This window comes from Zonotrichia leucophrys, chromosome 6, assembly GCF_028769735.1.
Source record: "Zonotrichia leucophrys gambelii isolate GWCS_2022_RI chromosome 6, RI_Zleu_2.0, whole genome shotgun sequence".
Classification (NCBI taxonomy): Eukaryota; Metazoa; Chordata; class Aves; order Passeriformes; family Passerellidae; genus Zonotrichia; species Zonotrichia leucophrys.
In genome coordinates this window covers 16070175-16087844 of record NC_088176.1, presented here as the reverse complement: position 1 = coordinate 16087844, position 17670 = coordinate 16070175, and the positions used below count along the sequence as shown (strand labels likewise).

Below are 17670 nucleotides of genomic sequence, written 5' to 3'. Positions count from 1 at the left end.
CCCCAAACAGCTTCTCTCAGACCTTTTTCTTTTCTCTAGAAATTATCTCAAATCTCCCTCAACACTGGCTCTGTTGGACCCCTCTCTCCTGAGCTGCTGAGGCCATACTACTCTCCATTCCTTCCTTGCCCATTCTCTCTACCAGTATCACTCTTCTCCATCTGTGCCTGTTTGAAATCCAAGTCATCAAGAATAATGTCTGCATAAGAAGCTCCCACTGCATGTCCAGCTGTTCCCATCCCCTTGTGATCACTGCAATGTGACTGCAATGCAAATGTGATACATCTCAAGAATCTTTTTACTCAAGTTACTTCACAGCTAAAATATCTTCCTAATCTAATTCGTAGTATGGTTGCACTAAAGTGCTACAATAGCTCAAGGGAGAAAATGAGCAGCATAGGGAATGGAAGAAAATGCTTCCTAATATGGTTTATACATTTCTGCAATTTTCAAACATAATTTGATATTTCAACTATGTCAATCTAGCAGGTAGCTGCCACCAAAACTGGTAGACCTATTCCTCTCCTCACTCTTCTCTTTTTGTCCCCACTCTCTCCACCTCACTCATTTGGAGATCATGAATCCACAGAGTCAAACTGATTCACTTGGTTGATAAGTCAAAAATTATTCTTTTCATCCAAACAAACTGCAGCGACATGATCACTGTATTCCATGAAAGGAAAATATCAGGAATGCCTGGTAGGGACAACACATCTCAGCAGAAGCTTCAGTTTAGATCATGTTTGCTAGGATGTCTAAATGGACCCTGAAATTTCTCTAAGTCTGGTATGTCTAGTGTATGATGCAAAACCTCATGAGATAGCAAGTAAATACCACATTGGCAAAGCCTATGATCTACGGACAACTGCAGAAATATCTGAAGTTGTGGCTCTGCTGAACAGATGACAGGGGTTTCATGTGTCCTCAGTTATACTCTTCTCAGCATCTGCTTTCCACTGCAACCAACAGACTTCAACTCGGTGTGCACAGCAAATTCCTGAAACTGATGGAATTCATTACACATGCTATGAAGTGTGTTAACACAGTGTTATATATGCTATCAAGTAAAAACCTCACAAGCTCAACCAATAAAACTGTATTTCGTATCTTACTGCAGAATTGCAGAACTATCACTCCCTGCGGCTTCCTTTACTTGCCCGTCTGCATTTGGGTGGCCAAAGCCTAGATCTCCATATAAAACCCTCAAACAAACATACACATGCACTTGCATGTAAAAAAGCTGAAACTATTCAAAAGCATACTCTTCCCGTTGTACATCCACACTGATGTAGTTTACAGTTAAATCTGACCATAAAAGCATTTGAAGCAGACAGCAAAGCCTGCACTGTACTCAGTACATGCTGGCATTTTCTAAAGCCAATAGATTGGCTGATGAAATCCATTAATAATGACACTGGTTCATTTTACAAGGCCTAAGTTATGTCAGAAATGTAATGTGCTCCTTCTATCAGTAAAGGAAAGTAAAAATATAAGACATTAGATCCAGCGTTAGTGAATCATTGTGGATGCAGAGGTCAGCCAACAAAGACAAATGAGTAATTAAAATAAACAACCTGGCAACCATTCAGCACACTCATTCTCAGAATGTATTAAGTCTGAAAACATGTGATACAAAAGTAATTTGTCTACTTTTTTTTTTTTCCATTTACTGACTGCATGCATTTTAAGACTTCAAGTACAAGCTGGTTCTAATTAGTATTAATAACAATTAATATCAGCATTTAATGATTTCTTAATCCCCAGATATCTGGACCTGCAGTCTACAACAGTCTAGGCAAAACATCCAACATAATCAAAGACTACAAAACTGTATTAATTTACTATCCATTTAACCAGTAACTCATTACTCAATCTGAAGTCAGACAGAATTCTGCTTCAGTGAAAACAAAATATAGCATGTTGAACTTAGAGCATTATTTAGTCTTAGAAAAGGCATGTGAAGGACCAGAACCATCACGTGAAATTAGAAAGCCCTTCAATTCTAGGCTGTCAAGGAAAAGAGGATCATGTAAATGTTTGAGGATGCTCTTTGGATTGTGGGAACAAGTAGCAACTGCATGAGAGGCAGTAGGGGATGGGTGTCAAGGTGAAGATGGGGATTGTTTGGAGAAGCTGGGTGCTGTCAGTGATGCCAAATGCAATTCTGTATGTATGATGCCATGGAAGCTGCACAGGAAATTCAGTGAATGCCTGGTAGGGCCAGGATTATGAGTGCAGAGAATAAGGGGGACTGAAACAGATACATGACATTACTAAACACATACTGTGGTTTCCATGGACTATCTGCTTTTGGACTGAGACAGACAGTAATTCAAAACAGCTAAAGGGAAGTGCAAGAACCCTGACAATCCTCCCCTCTACCCTGGCCACACTGGGACATTTACAACCATTTCTTCAGTGTTCATCCTACGTGCTACGTATACAAGGTAACTATCCTAAGCAAAAGTCATTTCAGCATACAAAACACCCACCAACAACCAAGTGATTTCATTAATTATTTCAAATTACTGTTATTTACATAGTATCTAAGGAATAAGCAATCAGTTACTGAGAGATTCTTGGGAAATTACAGAAAACAATTTGGCATAGTAAGTGGATATAAAACTACTGATCATCTTTGTCACATCACCCTAACAACTATGCTTGACAACTATAATCCCAGTTCAAGCTCTTAAGGAGAAAACTGATTGATCAGGAAAATGTTTTGTATATTAGAACTATCCATTTACAATTAAAAAAGAATAATGGGCTTTGTTTTTTAGTATGTAAGCTATAGTTTGTTCCAGACCAATTCCTTAAACAGAGTAAGAAACCACATTTATTGAGCCCTCTTCAATTTATGCTGTATCATGCACACTGTAAGTTCTTCATTACAGTGTTTTATGTCAGAAACAAGCAGGAGATACTATCACAATAACAGGGCACCAACATGTCATCACCATTTTCTAAACCTCATTTCTCCCTAGGGGACTATGGGCAAACAGTAAAAGGAAATAGCTAGACTCTTAAGAATCACTCAAGATGTGCACAAATCCTATTTGAACAGTTGGAAGCAAGTTATAACAACATTTGATTTGGCAAAGAGCATCATTCAGAACTTCAGATTTACCACCAGCATCTGTGTTTCAACAACAAAAAAATCTCAAAGAACTACAGTATTTATATGTCCTGTCAAGTTAGAGCCTTTTTTCTAATTTCTAGAATACTTATCTAAACATAATTGTGTATTAGATGTCTCAAACTATGCAAATGTCTGCCAGATGGTGAACCCTCTCAATTGCCTCATCATTCATCACTCCATCAGGGAGAATGTGAAGCTTCTGCCAGATACCAGCTCCACTCTTCATTTCTTTACAGGAATTCCTTTTCTGCCAAGGAGATGCACAGAGAGAAGCCAAAATTGCATTTATCTCACTGTCAGGATCAGTTCTGTATTTCTTTCTAGATTTGACCTGTAATAAGCTGTTTAAATAAACTTTCTGTTTAGTGGTTACTTGAATTTCATGCTAAGTGACCTTATCTGGAAGCTGTAATTCCATCACTGACACTTGGACGAACAAGCCCTTCTATCTGAGATGCACAACTCCAGCTGTTGAAGGCAGAATAATTCTTCTCCATCTTTGAACAAGTACTTCTGGAATAACTTTTCTTAATTTTTTGAGGAATGTGAAAACAGTCTTAAATGCATAAAAAAGATTTTCAAGCACTGAGTCACTCACAGGAAAACAAAGCGCAGTACAATTAAAAACAAAAATCTTCAAGGCACAGAATTCAGCAGACTTATCACTGGTAAGTACATCTCTCAGAAAGATAAGACAAAATAAAAAGCGAGAAGAAAATTACTGACAATTAATAAACTATATTACACAAAAGAATACGCTAAATAATGCTTATACAGAAGAAAATAAGAAATACAGTGAGAAATAAAAGGATTTTTTTATAAGCAAGTAAAAAACAAATGCACTAGCGTCATCAGAATTTAAGATCTGGAAATTTAAAAAGTAATCATACAAACCATGCAAAAAAATAGACACAATTAAAAATGAGGTTTGAGTTTTAAGCCAACTGCCCTGCCCACACATTGAATGTGTGTTTGAGTACCAACAATTAGTCATTCAGATCCTTTGAAGCACCTAGAGCTTCAGACTTGAAAATAATTCATCCATCATCCTATTTCAAGGCTTTGTCTGCCTTTGAAAACTTTATAGTTCCCCTGAACTCAATGCCATCATTCATACTTTCATCTTACCCTTAAAAAAATTATCGAGTTCTACACACACACACCCCCCTTCATTTGCATGGTTTCACTTCAGTCAAATTATGCCATTTCTCCTCAGTTGCTAAAGCACAGTAAGAACCTTCATTAAGGCCACCAAGTACTAAATATGTTGAAAAATAACAGGAGACTTTTCTACTGATCAAGGCTCTAAGTCTATCAAATGGAAGTGAAGAAGAATTGAAAGTGCTTTGTGCACAACACACATTGATTTGAAATTATTTTTAAAATATTTGAAATTGTGTCTGTTAAAATACTGATGAAAATAATTGTTGTCATCAAAATACAATTAATAAATATGGGGGAAATTATAGTACGTACTTATTTATCAATCACTTAAAACATTAATACAAAATGGAGGGCTTACAGACAAAAACTAATATGCTGAGACTTTGGTTATCACATTCAAAATCTACCACTTGGAAATATGAACTGATTATGACTCCAAAGAGTCAACACCAACCTGGGACTACAGACTAATGTAGTAGCAAAATGGCATACCATATCCATCATAGTTTTTATCAAACTCTCTCTTCAAAGAGTCAGTAGTACAAACAAACTAAGTACGTGAGCAGGACAAATTACAGAAAGCCAGATAAAAGCCAGATGAGTTCTCAGATGTGAAAGGAAGTAAGTAGGAAACAGATGTTGGCCTTCAGTTGTAAAAAACATCCAATCACAGATTCACAATGGCACACCAGTGACAGAACTGGGTGTTTCACATTCTGATCCCAGTCTCCTCCTACCACACCTGTGAGAAATGCTTTTGGAGATGCTGCCTTAACCAGAGGATACCATTCGTCTGAGTCAGCTGCCCCAGGCCTCCAGAGGTCAGCCAGGCATTGGCCAAGCCCTACAGTACCACAGCATGCCAGCCACACTCCACACCCCACCTCGAGTAGCACCCACGCCTCCCAGCAAAGTTCCACCCCCTGTGCTGGGACCCACACTTCAGCAGGGACAGAAACCAGCACATCAGTTCCTACAGCACAGGATTATTTGCCTGGACACTGGTAACACAGTGACAGTTCAGCCCTGAGGTAAAGAACCCTCTACCAAATATGCAAACACCATTAACTCTCATTCTCCTTTTTCCTACGGCAGAGAGAGGTTCACATCACAAAGCAAAACCCCATGTCCAGCAGGAATCTCTAGCCCTGGCAAGCCTCTTTCTTATCTGGCTCAGCTTAACAGCAAAGTGCCACTGCCAGTAGTCTTCCCATGTGAGCTCACTAGCAACTGCACCCAATGTGAAACCATGCCTTCAAGGGACTTTATGTGCCACACTGACACATATTTCCATAAACAGCAACTGCACTTTGTCATATCAACCTGTCACCCCACTGAAGTTTTAAAATTACTCCAATCCAGATGTGACACAACAAGCAGCAAGAACACTTCAGTTTCCTAGTCTTGTTTGTTTTTCCTTACAGCATTTTCCTCGTTGGAGCACCCAAATCTTCTCTCATTTCCCTCTCTCTCTCTGTCCTGTATTAGCTGTAATTCAAGCCACGCTGGTGAGAACAGAACAAACCTGCAATAAAAATATTTCTGAGACTAAAATGTCTGAGGGTACGTTAAAGGCACATATATCACTACAATTTATGTTCTGTAAACCCAAGCTAAGACTTTTAGTCACAGTATGTTAAGCCACAGTAGTCCTATTTAAAACATGGCTTGAGAAATAACTTTAATGTTACTGTTCAGCTGTCATAACTACAATAAGATTGAGTTTGAAACCCCAGTATATGTTTCAAATAAAAATTAAATGCTAATCTGTAGGAGGACAAAAGTTCAGTCATTTGTCAATTTATGCATTTACACTTTAGTTAAGGAAAAGCAAAGAAAAATATTTCAAATGCTGAAAACTGACATTATTAAATTACTGCACAATTTCCCTTTCTCAAAATAGATTTTCTTTGTATACCACTCTGGATCTATTAATGCAATTCATTCAGGAAACTTAATATTTAACCTCTGATTCTTTCTCTTTTGAACATCTGCTATGTCCTGTGCATATTATTATGCCTAAGAGAGAATATAAGAGTAAAAAACAGGGTAAAAGTAAAACAAGGCAAGAGCAAACAACCTGTTTACTTCAGTTGTAATCAATTATCTTCTTTAAAAACATGGAATTTTCAGAAGACTATTGATTCAGCAGCCCTGAAAATACATTTAAACTATTTCTATATTACTATTACTGTTCTAATATTTCTAAATATTAAGCACTGTGACACTGAAAACAGCACTACTCAAATAATATTTGCTCAGCGAATCAAGACTACATTAATTTTTTTCCTATGATGGTTTTATCAGTCACATCATTCTCTGGGAGAAAGCCCACCCTGACATCTAATTCAAGCCATGAAGCAACCTCTAAGATGTTTGCTCTTGCTAAAATGAAATGTGCAAGCAGCAAGTCACCACACGACTGCAAATTATTTTTTCAGGATGCTGGAAGATGTTCCTTATGTTCAGATAAAATTGATTATGTTGAGAAAGACCCCTTCAGTGATCATTTTAAATTAAATGTTTTAATACTTTAAAACCCCTGTAGGCCTCATTGCAATTCAAATTATAAATACTATTTATTCAATCTCACTCAATAAATAAATAGGACAGAAATATACCCACAATCAAAATTACAAAGTTTCTTTTATAATATACTGTCACATCTTCCAAGATAAATGGAGTCAAATATAGAAAATACAAAACAAATTCCATGTTTCTTAAGTCTCAGTTGCATTTCTTTAACAACTTAACCTATTTGAAGGAGAAACATGCCTGAAGATTACCATAGCATGTCTTTGTTAATGATTGTGACATATTTAGGTGATCTTTCATTTGAGAACCTTCAAAATCATCGTAATGAACACTTACATCCTTGCTGAGGAGGTATTTATTTGCTTTTCCTGGTTATCTTTCAGACACTTTAAGAAAGTAGTCCATTAAATATTTCTGACTACTTGTACTTATAATCTGTGGCTCATAAATGTGCATTTGTACTTCACCCATTATTTCAGGATAAAAAGACAACCTGCACCAAGTATTCAATTTAAGTTCAGTCTTCATAAAACAGGTCACTCATGGGTAGTACAGTTAAGCTCCTTGCTTCAAGAAGAGTAAGAATATAGAATTGTAAACACTAAAATCTGCTCCCTTGATGAGATGGGAGTTTTTGCCAGATTTTAGTCTACTTCAGTCCACACACTATAGTTAATTAGTTAAGAATATGTGGCAAAAGCTAATTCTGTATTATCTAACACAAACAATCACTTGCTCAAAGCTTCTTACATTTCTCAAAAAGTTCTTGTACTTTCAGCTGAATAGATGGAATTTTAACCCAATGAAGTTGTTGGTAAAATCAATGGACAAGCATCTCAGAGGATATTTAAGGTTCATGTAGAGTAGCTAAAAGTACAATCTAAAACAAGAGAATGCACAATAATCAAGCATTTTATAACTTAGTTACTCCTAGAAGAAATGAATTCGAAATAACTGTGACGCCACTTCCAACAAAAGCTTTTCTTAATGCTAAGGTATTACCAAGGTCTTTCTCCTCTACAGACCCTCAACTAATGTGCGACTTCTTCCCAGCCAAAATGATTTACAGAACTTCTCTTCTATATCTGAGTTACATCTGCATGAAATTTATTGAGTCTAGCATTTTCGAGACCTGCACTTTGTAATAAACCCAGTTGCCACAGGCCAAGTTAAAAGTTGGAAGAAAATGTGTACAGACACATAGTGTGCCTTTACAAAGTCATTTCCATAAGAAACTAGGCTAAAAACTGCAGTCATAATTTGGAAAATGACACTTCCTTCTCCAGAACACCTTTTTTTCTATTTTGACTTAACTGGCAATACGTGCCAGAGAGTCTGCTAGTATCCAAACAAAACTGTTTCATTAAAATCTGAAAATGTTGCTAGGAAATCATCTTGGTTCTTTCACCCTAGGATACATTCTTATATTAATATGCCTCTGTAATAACATATTACATAAAAATGGGCGTTACATATATACTTTCTCAGTCAAGCAGAAAGATTTGTTTGCATCCATTTGATTGTGCAGCCCTGCTGCTAACACATTAACTCAATACAACTCTACTCCCTGTATTTAGGTCAGAAAGGTCCTGGAAGGGAGGAGGTGTGCACATATGCCTGATCCAGGCTCTAAACTTGAGCAGAGAAGGGACAGCACCACAGAGGAAGCAGCTGGTGCCACAATTAAACAAGCCAAAGAACACAACCACAAAAGGACTGTAAAAGATAACGAGCCAGCAGACGCATGCTGAAACACTCAAGGTTATTTCTGCTGTAACAGTTTAAGACCAAACCACTCTGTTTTCTGTACCGTTCTTGGGCACGATAATGAATGCTACAAGCAGCACAGCATTCCATGGTGTTAACCCAGGACAGGATCAATGTGGGCATTTATCAGAGGCACTGTCAGGGCTCTGAGAACACCAAGTCCTCAAACGGCATCAGCAGCCCCACCTGCAGCCCCCCACAGCAGGCCAGGAGCCATTTCAGCTCAGGACTGCACCAGCTCTGGCTGAGCTATGTTGCTGACATCTCTGGGCTCAGGCCCCGCTCTCTGCTGCTCCCAACCATTTGATGAGATTTTTAAGATCAGAATCAGGACCCAGCTCACCCACTTTCTGCCTTTCTTGACCCAGGTGGACTGCAGCAGACTCTCAGCCCCGGGCTTGTCCTCCCACTGATCCCTCCTGCAACTCCCCAGCACAAGAGGTCATCTGTCTCACCATTAGGCACAACCACAAATGATAAAAAGAAGTTGAGGGAAACTAATTATCAAGTAACACTCGAGCAGCAGTAAGAATATGGACTTTTCAATGTCGCCAAGAACAGGGATGAGGAGGTTACTCTGAAATGCTGAATCAAACACTATCAGGCCAGCACTGAACCAGCAAACTGAAAGATAAGGAGCAGTCCAAGGCCTTGTAATCAGACTTCTCTTGGGCAAGATGACAACAGTGACTTCATCCCGCTGAGGGGAAAACCCTGCAGACCAGTGCAGGAGGAGGCTCACCTGCAGGACAGACCGTTCAAACCAGCGCTGACCCCAGCAGGCGGCTGAGTGTGTTATGAAGTAATAACTGGCACGAGAAAAGATCCCTGAAGGGAGGCAAAGCAGCAAGGAAAAGTAATGGTCTGTGCAGTCTACACAGCTCTGAGCAAAACAAGGGCTGATGCTGGCAACAGTGCTCTGCTTGCAACAAAAACCTTGTAATGTTTCAAAACGTGCAAAACAAAAACCTGCTCCAAGACAGTCTGCAAGGTGATGCCTCTCAGTGACGTGCCACAACTGGTCACGTTCATGGTGACATGAACAGAAAGTGCTTACACATGGTAGCTCAGGGAGGGTCCCACCTGTTCCAGCTCACAAGGTGCAACAGGCAGACTGTAGCTCTCCCTTTTCCAATCAATATCTTGCATACTGTACGGAGATCTTTGTTTAATAGTAACAGTTTCTAATGTGGATGGTATTGCTTTCCTCTCTGGTACTTCCTAGATATAGAAAGCCAACAAGGAAAAGTCAATTTCTCACAAGGTTGTGTGAGAAATGTGGAGATGAGGTATAAAGATACAGTACCTGTACATCTAGAATACAGTTCATGGATAACCGCAGGTGACCTCTGAAGAAAGAGCATATAAAACCAGCATACGTAAATGAATGCAGACTAACCTGTCCTTTGAGATTTCAAATTAAATATTGTTCATCTGTCTTCTTAGGCAAACTACTGCCACACCTCAAAACAGTTAGCTGCTCCTGCAAATCTTTTTCATTTTCATCTTTTTCTTCAAGTTCTAGATCAACTTTTTTCTTGATTCTTTAATTTTTTATCAGTAGCCCTTTTATTTTATTACGAGTTGATCTTGCAATCTTGTAAGTACCTCCTTATAGATCTGGTCCTGATAATTTAGTGGGGACTGTGTCACACTCAGATCCACTGTATTCCAGACAACTTCTTACTGATTTCCAAAACTATCTGCTTTCCCTTTTTACCTACCTTTAAGAAAAAAGAAAAATCAGTAGAATTTAATTTAGTTTAGGAAAGGCAAGCTCTACCTTCAAACACAAAATCTACCTTAGACCTCACAGAGTATTTGACAAACTTCGAACACTTCATGAGAGTAATATAAGAACAAATTTAATTTGAAACAGCACACTCCTCACACTGAAGTATTCAAGGATTCTGTATAGTTTTCTGGTGTATTACTTGTTCATTAATGCTGGTTGGTTTTATTTAAGTGTTCTAATGCTTTTATAAAAGCAGAAACAGCTATGGAAGTAATAAGGGTAGCAGTACTACCACATTTAAACTTATTTTTGAAAATACAATGCATGCATTTCAGCACTTCTAATCTTACAAGCTACTGCTCTAAAAAACAAAAACTGTACCCACTATATAAATTTCGTAATTATAGAGAAAAAGCAAGCAGTTTGGGTGTACATTGTTTATATAACTTAATAATAGCTGTACGTAATCCAGGTGTGCATAACTACTGCTTATAATAACCATAAAAACCAAAGTACTTGCTTAGTTTCCATGATTCACTCACCAGAAAAAAATTACACAGCAACATATACATAATCTTAGGTACAGTTATGGTAAAAAAAAAAAAGTGCAAGAGATATTATTATGTACTAATTATAAAACCCATATTCTGATCTTTAATATTTTAAGTTCAAATATTTTACAATAATTAATTCTTTTTGAACCATAACAGAACACATTAAAAATAGTCTAAATTTTATGGATAATCTCCTTCATAACTTAAGATTCTTATTTTATATAGTCATACATCATTCAAGGGATTGTCAGATTATCTGAATACTGAAAGTTGCAAAGCCCTGAATACGAGCAAACCAAGTAGTAGAAATGCCTACACACAAACATGCAATAAATAGTACAATATCTATGCTTTTTTAATTACACACCCATATGTACATCAAATATTGAAAAAGTAAGCAATCTTTAGATTTAGTAGCATGAGAGACAAGCCACATGCAAAAAACCTGTAATTCTGTAGACATGGAATTAATTGTTGATATTTAGGACTGCAACTAGAAGGGAAAAAAGTACTACCAAACTGATAATCAGAGAAAAAAGCCCAGGTTAATATATACAAGTTCACTGTAGATATGAGATCTTTTCTCAGGGGGTTTGGGTCACATCTAGCAAGAGAGAGACAGACAAGTCATACCAATAATATGTCAAGGACCAATACTTGCAAAACTCTGTATGCAGAAAGATCAGAGCTTCCCTTTCTCTCTGACAGAGGAGGGGCCCCAGCTTTCATGCTTTTCTGGCAAATAGAGGGAACATGGCCAACTTTCTTTGCATTTGCTGGCCAAAAGCTGAGACAGTCTCTGTCTCAATTCAAACTTTAAAACCTTTATTGGGATGCATATGGTTGCTCACAGAATAGAGCTTTATTGTAAGCAAAATGGCTAAGGCGGGAAAACCAGGCCACAAAGGCTTTTTAAATAAAATTATCCACTGATTTCTTTGACTCAAATGCACAGAAAATGTATGGGAGAGTTTTGCTAAATGCAAGTGCAAGCAAGAACAAGAAACTGAAGGTTGTTTTTTTTTTTCTTTTGTCCAGGGCTTTCCATTCTTCTCAACAGCAACCTCAGAGCTCCAATGCTGTCACACCAAACAATTTTCTTTGCTTTAAATCTGTGCACACACCTTCCTCAAATATTTTTACAGCTCTCCCACTAACTCCTAAGTCAATTCTATGCAGCTTTCTGTAAAGCACCACAGTTGAAAAGAAGTTCAAGGGTGCACTGAAGCTGTTATAAAGGACAATACTATGCCGTACTGTTGCAAGTGGTACAGTATCTTTTGAGGCTAAAATCAGAAATTTTAGCCTCAAAACCAGCTTTCTGCACCTAGCCAACAAGATAACTGACTGTTAAGGACCAACATTTTCATTATCGACTTGCATAACAGAATAAAAACCATGTGGAAGAAAACGAGGGGATGGCACGAAGATGAAGTTAAGCTTTGGGCAAAGTAGAATGATATTCACAAATTTTTAGAGAATACACAAACTTGCCTCTTCTGGGAGGGTGGAAGTGAAGATCTCCAGAGAACCCATTACTGTCTGTGAATCTCTAACATTCCTACACCTACCAGGTAACAAAACTCCAAATAAATGCTATGATCTGAATTCTGAAAGAGAATTCAGGCAGGCATAGTAGTCTAATGCTAAACAGACATTTGAAAGATGTTACTGCATATTTTAACACTGACCTGTTTTATAGGCTGCTGTCTAGGGAACTGTTTATTTCTACACACCACTACTGAACCTGGCTTGCAAATCTAGAATCACAGTTCACAAAGTATAAAGAATTAATTTCTGAAGGGGATTCCCAGTATTGCCAATTCTTACAGTAATGTACTCAGAGAGGCACTGTTTTTCCAGAAGCCCTAGTTGAACTATTATATAATTACTAGTTGTACTGGTAATATAATTATTCATAATCTGAACCTTAAAAACAGGACCTTTGTTTATAAAAACAAAATGCAAATGGAAACAATAATGGTTTCATAATTCTAAGACAAAAAAGGAAGGTTCCATTGAAGGAAAATGAGATTTTGGAATTCGGTGCTATAAACACATTTTTCATAATAAAATCAGTTTGTTGGTATGTCCCCAGAATGGATCAGAATGATGAGATAAAACAGTGAAGATACATCTCAGTTGTAGCTATTATCCATTTATTAATATCATAAACTACCCCATCATTTTTCCAATGCCCCCAAAGTTAATCTAAAATTTTAGTATTTCCTTATCCTGGTAAAGCAGAAGGACCATTTACAATCCAAAATGTCACTGACTTTCAAGGTATCATATTGCTTTCTACAAATGAAACTACAAAATTTTAAACAAGACTCTTTTTTCCCTGATCCCTGAAGTCGTTATATCTCCTACTACAAAGAAATAAGAAGTTTTAAGACAGAGTTACAGAATTTGCTGCATGAACATAATCAGAGCAAGCAAAACATTCTTCCAAAAAATGTTCATAGTGAGTGACACAGGGATCCAGCAAAAAACATTTGCCATAGCTCAGAAATTTGCTGGGACAAGAAAAAATTTCAGCTGACCACTAAAAAAAAAAAAGCATTGAATAATTTAAGAGACTCATAAATGCCTTCTTAGTCATGGGCCTAAACTAACATTTTACAAGAATATTCTTTCTTTATTGCAAATCCAAAATGTTCCCATAACTATATATAAACAAATTCAATCGGCACAAATAGATTGGTAGTTGACAATATCTGCTTAACACAAACAAGAACAAACAGTATTAATATTATACTCTTTCTCCACAATGAAACTGGCTGCTAAAGCTTCATTTTTAATGATCACAGCCTTCCTATACCAGGGTACTACATATACATTTAACTTTTATTCTCTTTTAGAAAAGTTAGGTAAGGATAGGAAATGAGAAACAGTCAATTTTCGACTTTTATCTACAAATGTTTTCTGCTTAATTAGCAGGAAGGCTAGTTTGGCTTAGGTAAAAAAAAAACACCTTCTTCAACCTGACACATCTAAAGACAAATTAAAGGATTTGTTTATTAAACAATTAATAAACAATTCTGTTTCGTACTGCAACTTAGTTTAAACTGTATTGCAGTCCTACAGTCTCTGAAATCTGCTTTAACTAGAGGGACAAAAGCATAACAAGTACCGCAATTAAAACAACAGCACCCAATGCTATTTGGACTTGGCCTAAGCTAATATAATTTCACAAGATGATGGAATACTGATAGCTACATTCTAAATCCATCAAAAAAAAAAAACCAGAATAAAAAAGCCTATAATTGTACTAAAATATTTAAATTACCCAGGCTAATGATATAAGGAATGCCTCTAAGTGGTATTGTCAAGGAGATTTTTTTAAATGACACACATACGAAACCATTTATTTCATGTTGTTATTTCTCCCTATTTCATTTCTAAGTCTACTGAGTGAAACCACCGCTGAACTTCTTGCATATATTTTTCTGAATAAAAGCACAGAATGAGAAGACATGTATATTCCCATAATGACAACATTCTGAGTGGCTCTTAAGACAAAAAAAACTCCAGCAGGTGTCCAACTGTTTGATTTCACTGTTTCTATTTTTGTTGTCTATTCCATAAATTGATTATTAAGAAAACCACAAACAAACAAAAAAGGTGCAATCATAACAATACAAAGGTAATTATGCAAGATTTTCCCTTTTTATATGTCTTTTGGACGTAAAAATGCAAACAACAGACTTTTCATGGCTACACTGAAAATCTTCAAGGGCTCTAAAGGAGCCACAGTAAGAAATATTCTTTATGTAAAAAATAAAGAAGTACCATAACACAAAAGACTTCAAGAAGCATTATCTGCCTGGTCTTCTTTGACACCACAGCCACTGAAAACGCTCCAAAACCACGGGCTGTGGCACAGCTAAGGAGTGAATATGAACTCCACACCCAAGCAGGGACTCAGCCTGCAGTCAGAAACCCAGGGGCTGCCTTGCAGAGACACTCCTCAATGGTCACTGCTTCCCCAAGTGTGCTGAACTACAATGGGTGCACAGCGAGTGATCAGAAACTCAGAGCTTTCACAAGAAATACCTGCAATGAGGTTATTTCCCCACTGCTTTCAATAGGAACAATGCATGTACTCACAGAACATCTGAACACTTGAAAGTCACTGGAAGTGTGACTCTAGAAAAAGTTAGAAAAATAACATCCAATTATTAGAAATTGCCCACCAATGGGCAACAATCTCATATAAACATATTTTAACATACTTGTCCACATTGAACAATAGCTAACTGGTTGAAAATACATCTTTGAAAAATGTCAGAGTATGAAAATCATCTAGAATTAGAACAGAAGCAAAATACCATCTTCAAAATGCAAACCAACCCGGATATTACAACACTGTGTTTTCTTTTTCCCTTGCAATTTGGTACATAGCTACAAATCCAAAACTTTAAAGGAATTAAAAAGGAGGCATTCATATCAAGAAAGTTCCTCGAGAAGAAATCTACAGGTTGTTCTTTGATGTGAACTGCCTGTAGTGCACCGAGCAGTAGCTGGTCTGGTATGATCCCTTTTTATCTTGCTAAATTCCAAAGGGAAACCAAGTTGGTTCTCCCCAAAACACTGCTGAAAGGTATTTGTACCACTACAGAAAGAAATTAAACCTAATCCAAGCAACAGAGTTTTGTACTTGGAGTAAAGGAATGCATTATGAACATGTTTGAAAGAAGATGCAGTGTAACAAAAACCTCAAATACCAAAGATCACTGCAGCAGCATTCTTGCTGTATGCTGTAGCACAGACAGAGAAAATACTGTGGGAGGAGAGATCTCACATCAGAGCATTGTCTGAAACAGCAGACAGCAAGGTCCTACTACACAAGGCAAGGTCAACACAACTGGAGAGTCATCTGTTTAAGAAAACACACTATTATTAGATGCAAGTTATGCAGCACTTGTGCATACTGACAGAATAAAACCATTACCCCAAAATATTTTAAATTGGTAGCTTCAACTTTGCTCTCAGTGTTTCTGCTTTTTTGTGTCTCATTTAAAACATTGAAATAAGTAACATAAAGAACACTAAAAATGCCTGAGCATTTAATTTTTAAATTACTTATGAAATGTTACAACTGACAAATACAATAGTATACTCATTTTTTTTAATGAGGAGGCATCACTGAAAGTGTTGTAACAAGTTATTAAATATTACTTACTGATAGCAATGTAGAATAAAAAGCATCCCAAGTGGACAGCCTATTTAAACCCTAATGCTATGCCTCAGAGTACTGTAAATGTCACAGTACCTCTACTGGCCCACAGACACCTCCTCCTAAAGGACTCAAGCCTGCACTGTCTGTACCCCCAATGCTAAGCCAAGTACACACAAGTTTCAGATGTAAAGAATGCAGGAGGCAGCTCCGTGGGGCACGTCACATATTCCACAAGGTTTGTGTCTCTGCTGCTCTAAATCATTCACTGAAAGAGCTGGTATTACACTGACACTTGATAAATTGGAGCAACGTAGCGGGCTCAGGAAGAAGGATAATTCTGGTGAGGAGCTGAGCTCACTCCTCTCAGCTCTGGTTACCAGGTTTCAGTAAGTGCTGCCACATCGAGCTCCTGCTTGAACATGTTGGATTATTTATGAACGACTGGGCAGTTAAGAAGAAAGTATTGTGGATGGCCTAGTTTAAAATCAGTGACATTAATTATGTCTTGCACAGAGATGTCAACGTGACAGAGTAGGAGAAACCAGAGGACCAGACTTTGATCACACATTGATATACTTACAAATTAACTTCTTTGTTTCAAGTAAAAACCAAAATTCTGTGCCTTGAAACAGAGTAAAAATATTAGAGACTTCCCAATACAGGAAATTTATAGAAAGTCTGTCAGCACCTTATCCTCAGCTCTTAAACACAAGTCTTGTTTCAGCAGATAGATGTTTTGCTCAAAAAAATCAAGGAGTGAAATACGACCGTCAAGGAGTGAAATATGACCAATATCTGGCATTTCCATGACTATGGAAAACCCTACCCATAAGCAGATATATATATATATAGTTTTGCCAAGACAAATAAAGCAGTATGCAGTGTAAGCTGTGAGCTGGATGGCTCTCACATAACGTACTCAGTCATGTAGGTCCTCAAGTACATGAGCAACACTTCTCTTCTAAACGATTAAGAAAGCTCAGGAAGGGACAAAATTAAGGAAAACATGGATTTAATGCTAGCATGCTAACAGCTTCCTAAAACAGATACATGATGAAAAGTGTTACTTACAAACGAATCAGACTGCATGTTAAAGGTACAGAGAGCTGTTAACCTGCTGTCTGCACAATCAAATGACAGACATTGCTCAATGAAACCATCAATGGCTGCATTGTGAACAGGCACGAAAGTCTGTCCACGCTGGAACTGCATGATTTGTTCCAACCTTCCAGTTACTGGTATTTTCAAGAAGTATATAAAACAAACAAACAAAGAGATGTGAGTTATTGCTAATAACACGTATCATTGTCATTTATAAAATTTAAGAGTCAGTCATGACCCAAAATCTGTTTTGTACTAAGTGCTGTAGAAACAAGAAACAAAATCACAACCCAAGTTCTGAAGTGTGGTTATCAGTGTTTTAGAAGTGTTTAGAAGAAAACACTCCTAAAGAAATGCTCTTGCAATACGCACATAAATGATCACTAAAAAAAACCCCTTAGTTTAATGTTTAATAAAAAAATCCCTATGCAAATCATGGCCCTCTAATGAAATAATAGATTAATTACTTTTTGCCTCCTTAATAACT

The 17670-nt window shown here is 37.2% G+C and overlaps 1 protein-coding gene across 3 annotated transcripts in view; it reads right to left on the bottom strand.

Moving 5' to 3' along the window:
- Window positions 1-17670, bottom strand: part of PLCE1 (phospholipase C epsilon 1) — a 139663-nt gene that overhangs the window by 119228 nt on the left and 2765 nt on the right. Inside the window, exon 1 of one of the 3 annotated variants that reach the window (XM_064716298.1) lies at window positions 9666-9688. The exons of the other annotated variants lie outside the window; for them this stretch is intronic. The gene's annotated coding sequence lies outside the window, so the exon portion shown is untranslated. Of the gene's footprint in view, window positions 1-9665; window positions 9689-17670 lie in introns of those variants that run through there. 3 annotated transcript variants of the gene reach the window in all.